Below are 6,799 nucleotides of genomic sequence, written 5' to 3' on the forward strand. Positions count from 1 at the left end.
AATACATTATACAAGGTGTGCCAAAAAAGTTTTCAACAAATGGAAATATTTTTAATAAACGTCCATCGGACATACAGGGTGTCCCAGGCTTAGCGTGCATTAGAAGTTTCTAGAGAACCACAGTATCTAGAATCGGAGATTTTTTGCACATCATTATTTTACAACGAGATCTATCGATTAAAAATATTTTCAATATAGCGGCACTTCCGGAAACACCACAGCAACTTTCTTATTTTAAATGGGTGCCCTCATTTTTTATTACATACTTAAATTCTAAGTAAAATTCTATGAATATTGATGTTAAACACTCTATACCTAACCCTTAACTGGTCCGGTAATAGATATGTATCATAAACGGTCCGGCGTAGTCTGTAGGACTACTCCTTCTAAAAAGTTTAAAAAATACACAAAAACTAAAAAATAACAAATTTTTATTTCATTATATATTATATTATGTATTATTGAACTAATCTAGACAAAAATGGATTCAATTAATATAAACTTTAAGAAAATATAGTACAAAATAAAATAACATACATATAAATTTGAAAAAAAAATCAATTAGGTTTTTACTAAGCTCTAAAAAGTAAAACCAAATTACCAACAGTCATTACAATATAGAAATAAGTTTTTAATACGATATATAAAAAAAATAAGTTATAAAACTGGAGTTAAAGAAAAAGTTTTTAGTTACAGCATGAGGCAAAGTTCATTGTTTTCCTAAACATGTTTTACAAAATGGATTCGTACATTCTAGGCATTAATAATAATTAACTAGGACATAACATTGTCTGTAACTAGGATAAGAACTCTAGGATAAGAATATCTGCGTGGGCGTGTTTTGGTTGTACAGGAATTGTAAGTATTATACCAATTATTGTAAATTGTATTTCTCGTGGAATATTTGACATTGTCAAACGCATTTGTCTGGCAGATTGTCATATTGTCACTGTCACAGTCCTCATCATATCACTTTAATAGAGTTTCTTCATAACTAGAGTCTCCTAAATGCACTCTTTTCGAAGGCCCGGCCATATTTTACAAAAGTTTGTCACACACAAAATCTTACACAAACAGTCCGGCGTCGTCTGAGAGACTACGGCTTAAGTAACTTCTGCCAGAACTTCTAAAAAACTAATCCAGTTTGGGCATAAATATGGCTATCAGTTGTTGATAGAGAGGGGGAGTATTAGCTGGAACGCCAAAACTGTAGGCGGTCCTAGTAACTAATAAGAATGAGTTAATTATTTGGCGTAATCTGTCAGACGACGCCGGACCAGTTAAGGGCTAACATTAACCGTTTTTGAGAAAAAAAATATTTAAAATTTTTGGACGAAAAAACTACCTGTCAAAAAATTTTGTATAGCCTAAAAGTCAAATTTACTTATTACCATGGCCACTGTGGCATAAAGAGAAGACATGTGGCTATCTATTTCAAAAATTAAATTGTTCAAATGTCATATAATAATGGCGGTAGCTGTCATGAAATTGAGCGATTAAAAAATTATCATAAATCATTTTTTTCAAATGAAAACCCACTTTTTTTATTTCACTAATGAAAAGGTTTTTCAATTCGTTACTTTTTAACTATACATGTTCCTGTACCTAAAATAAATCGTTTTTAAGATATTTAAGATTTAATTTGAAAACGTATATTTTTCTTGATTTTATCTAGCTTCCTTTGACATTAAGTGTCAACCGGTCAGACAATTTATTTCCATCTGTCAGAAAACAAATTATTTGAATTTCCTATATTATAAATGCTGCTTAAGAGTGTAAAAAGTGTATTTATAAAAATATGTCTCCTATTTTCGCTCTTTAGTGATACCTAAAGTTGATAATAATATTCCGTATGATCGAAAAAAAAACAGCGCAAAGTTGGCTCTGAAATGATGCTGCTTTTTGAACAAAGCGTCACAATATAATCTGGCCAGATCTATTTTTTTTACATCACTTCACGTTTAAAGTCAAAGGCTACTGGTTAAAATCAAGAAAAATATACGCATTAAAATTAAATCTTCAATAACTTAAAAACGATTTATTTTAGGTATAGGAACATGTATAGTCAAAAAGTAACGAATTGAAAAGCCTTTTCACTAATGAAATAAAGAAAAGCGTGTTTCCATTTGAAAAAATGCTTTATGACAATTTTTTAATCGCTCAATTCTATGACAGCTGCGGTCATTATCATATGACATTCGAACAATTTAATTTTTGAAATAGATAGCCACGTGTTTTCTCTCTATGGTACAGTGGCTGTGGTAATCACTCAATTTGACGTTTAGAGAATACACATATTTTTGACAGGCAATTTTTTTCGTTCAAAAATTTTAAATATTTGTTTTATCAAAAACGGTCAATGTTAGATATAGAGTGTTTAATATCAAAATGTATAAAATTTTACAGAGAATTTAAGTATGTAATAAAAAATGGGGGCACCCATTTAAAATACGAAAGTTGCTATCAACTTCCGGTATTTCCTGAAGTGCCGCCATATTGAAAATATTTTTAATCGATAGATCTCGTTGTGAAACAATGATATGCAAAAAATCTCCAATCTAGATATTGTAGTTCTCTAGAAACTTCTAATGCACGCTCAGTCGGGGACACCCTGTATATATCGAAAAATAGTTTATGAGGAATTATTTCAACATACCTAATATCACACAAAAACATTTTAACATTTGTTACTGTCATGGCAGATATCACTATCATAACTGCTTCATCGCGGTGAATTACAATAATCCTCTTTAAATGATAAAATATCGAAAAATGTCAACAAGAAAAGAGAGAAGCCAATGAAAAAAGTCAAAATAAAGTTCTTCCGAATTTGATTTTTACGTCTATATACCATTCTGCATAAATATATATAAGGATTTTCAGAAAATATAAATTTTTTGATTATTTTTTTATTTTTTTTGTCTGAAGGATATAAGACAATGAATCTAATAAAAAATAATTCCTAATGCAGCCATGTTATTTTATTGTCCTACAATAAATGTTAAAAAAATAAAAATGTTAATTTCCGTATTACTGACTTTGCAATAATTCTAAATACTTAAGTAAAAAAAAGACAATATATGTTGGTTTGAAGTATCTAACAAGTTTGGTATAGGCTTGGTGCATTCTCCGCCGGTGCTGCCACTATCGTAGAATATCGTAAACAACTGGTATATACAAATATACGGGTTTAAAAATAGCGAGTAATACAAAACATTTATTATATAATTATTCTAAAAGTATTAGGAAGTATAATTTGTGAAAATTCTAAAAATAAAAATAAAAAAGTAAATATTTTGATATCTTCAAAAGGTCTAACTTGTATTATAATTTATTATTCCAGCTAAAAAACTTTTTAGATGAGTTTAACTACGGTAGCGAGTATCGGTTTTGCTAGTGGGGTCATAATTGAGGCTATTTCGGCTCTAACGAAATTTTTTAAAGGTACATAATTATAATTTTTTGGAAGATGTTCATAAACATTTAATTACTAGTTGATTGAAAAAAGTATACCATTAATATTGCAAATTATATTTTACTAATTGAAGCCTGGCGCATCCGCCACGACACCAGGAAGAAAATATCTTAATTTTTTTTAATTAAGAAATGAAAAACAAAAAATCCGGCGACGACAGTTTCTAGTAAAGCCAATTAGCTATCTTTTAGTAAAAAAGCAACTTTCTAGAGCAAGTCGTTACTTCAGTAGAGACGACACAGATAAACATTAGCATTTATATATATGTAGATTCTCTCATAGTATATGCCTATTTAATTTTTTGATTTTGTTTCGTCGAACTCCTTGAATCCACTGTTGTTTTTCGTCAATTCGGTGTGAGAAACTGTAAAGCTAAAAAATGTTGTTTCGGGAGAGTTGAATATCTGGAAAAAGTTGAATTATGCGGTCGACATAAACGGAAATGCACAAAGCCTACTTTTTCCCTATTAAAGGAGGACTTTCTTAATTTGACAGTTCACGGGATATGTAAAATAATTTTTTATTTAGTAAAAACTCCATTGGTTGCGAACTTTTTTACCATACCCTGTAGTAGCCAAAAATGAAATACCTTGTTGAGTATAATTAATTTTCTAACAGGAAAAAAGGTTTTGATTAGATCTTTTGCTTGCAATAACTTTACTTTTGTAAATACCCCTCGGGCACGTCAAATAAGACAACTCTAAGAGAAAATAAGTGCCAAAGGGCTAGTAGACTAAATAGATTGTAGAGTCCAAAAAGATTTAGGGATTTTATTGAGTTAATATGAATTCGCACCTTTCTATTAGAGGCCTAAACGAATCTATAGAGAAAAAGTAACAGTTGTAAAAAGGAGGTAATAGACCAAAAAGAATATGCTGTGTTTTTGATTTAGATCAAAAAGATGTATTTATTATTGTAGCGATTACGTACGAATTGATTTTAGCGTATATTAATTACAGAGATAGTGAGAAATAAAATGAAAAAATTGCGTTAATAATATATATAAGGTAAATATAAAATCAAAATGGCACTAATTTTTCGCCGCAGTGCACACAGCTCCCCCCACACGGAACGTCCGAATGTACCGTCTCAATTTTTGTAACTGTGAATTTATATACGTTTTAAGCGCTAATCGGGAACTCGTAGTTCTGTACAGGGTGTCCCATTTTCATCCGTTTTACGCGGTTTATCCCTTATGAACGGATATAGATATTCCAAATAGTTTGACTTTTATAGATGCCATAATTACATAATATAGTACACATCATTCTTTGTGTAATCCCTTGTATCTCAGATATGCGTCACTAAAAATATCATAAGATCGAAAAAAACGAGTACTTTTACAAGTTTTTTGGTTGTTTAATATCCTTAGTTCTGTTAGCACAGTTAGCCTGGGTCAAGATGTCAAGAAAAAAAATATATTGAGTACTTTATTTTTTAAATGCCGATACCACTGGCTTCAAAAAAATATAAAAATTAAAATCGCCGACGTACAATTGGGGGCTCTACACAAATTAAAAAAAAAACTTTTTCAACCAAAGTAACAAGCGCGCAAAAAGTTTTGTTAATAATAAATAACGACCATCATCACCAAAAGGTATGCTTACTGTTGCCTCCTCCCTGTTTCTAAATCCAGGAGGTTGGGTCTCTGCACAAATTTAAATAGAAATAAACTTTAATCTAATGGAAAAGCAAAAATATATATTTTTTTCTAATATTTTAGTGATAAAATTTTACTTTATGATCATAAGTATTAGTAAACAATAAAACTACAAACTAACAATTAAGGAAGTACAATTAATAACTTTAATACACACTGAATTTAGTCTAAAAAGGAAGAAAACAATTAGGTACTAGCTATAAGTAAATAAATAAATTTTAAACATAGTTACTGTTGTAGGAAGCAACACCCTTAAGGAGATTTTTTTTGCCAATTTGCCTGCCTGGCCAGGTGGAAATACCATTTGTTTAAAAAGACGTGAACTTACTGATGATTTCCATTTAAAACTAGGCATAGATAGTGGAGGTGGATCTTTAAAAATTTGTCTGTCTTTATGTTGTTACGAAAATCCCGAAATAAAACAAGAAAAACATAAATGTACCGGAATAAACAAACTTATTATAATAGAATTGGCTCCCAAAATAATAGAAACCTACAAAAATAACAGAGCAATGTTTGAGATTTTGCAACTCTATACTATTTGTGGAGTCAGTTCTTACACATTTGCCGCAGATCTAAAGTTGATAATGATTATATTGGGCCTTCAATCTTCATCATCATGCCATCCATGTGTTTGGTGTGATGTTAACTCAAAAATTTACAGTCAAGGGGAGAACTACGATCCATAAAAGATATTTCCAAATGGAGTACATTATGGAACGAGGAGACAGGTGGAAATTTAAAAGAAAGAAAAAAGTACAGTAAGTGTACTGCTAAGTTTACTTTATTGACTTTTTTAATAGTTATTTTTTGCAAACTTTAATTAAAATTTTTAGAGAATTGCGTCAACATTCCTTTAATAACTGGTGATGACGATCTTCCAATTATCAACTATATTCCAACGCCGGAGTTACATTTTGTTGATGGGAGTTGTACAAAAAATATACGATTCTCTAAAAAAGGACTTTCCGGAAATTGCTGAAAGCTGGCTAAGAAGTTCTGGGATACAATTAGACCATTACAGCAGATTTAATGGAAATAATGCCAGAAACTTGCTAAAAAAAGTTGACGTCCTTAAAGCACTAGATCCTGGTACTTACTTTGTAACAAATCTTTATCTTATTATTGTTATTTGGACACTAAGCCCTTTGCTTATTTTTTTAGACAACAAATAAATAGAAGTATTTTGTGCCTTCAATGATGTGGTAGCCAGCTGTTTTGGAAAATATATTGATACCAATTATGATGCCTATATACTGAAATTTTCCCTGAATTTTTCGACAAAATAAGAGATACGAAAATCAGTTTTACTCCAAAAATTCTCGCTGTTGTTCACCATATAGTGGATTTTGTATTTCACAGAAAACATTGGGCTTTTACTCTGAGCAAGCCTCAGAGCAGGTGCATCATTCCTTTAAGTTTTGTTCTCAAAAAACTTTAATTCAAATCCGAGATCAAAAAAATCTCCTTAGGAGTGTTGCTTCCTACAACAGTAACCATGTTTAAAATTTATTTATTTGCTTATAGCTAGTACCTAATTGTTTTCTTCCTTTTTAGTCTAAATTCAGTGTGTGTTAAAGTTATTAATTGTACTTCCTTAATTGTTAGTTTGTAGTTTTACTTGTTTACTAATACTTATGGTCATAAAGTAAAATTTTATCACT

General features: G+C 30.3%; 1 long non-coding RNA gene across 1 annotated transcript; it reads left to right on the forward strand.

Moving 5' to 3' along the window:
• The first annotated feature begins 5,324 nt into the window (after positions 1–5,324).
• LOC115886012 lies at positions 5,325–6,023 on the forward strand. The gene is made up of 2 exons (XR_004050824.1): positions 5,325–5,896; positions 5,972–6,023. It is a non-coding gene; the product is annotated as an uncharacterized LOC115886012 (long non-coding RNA).
• Positions 6,024–6,799: the final 776 nt, after the last annotated feature.

The sequence above is a fragment of the Sitophilus oryzae genome, unplaced genomic scaffold, assembly GCF_002938485.1.
Source record: "Sitophilus oryzae breed Bouriz unplaced genomic scaffold, Soryzae_2.0 scaffold_1120_pilon_pilon, whole genome shotgun sequence".
Taxonomy (NCBI): Eukaryota; Metazoa; Arthropoda; class Insecta; order Coleoptera; family Curculionidae; genus Sitophilus; species Sitophilus oryzae.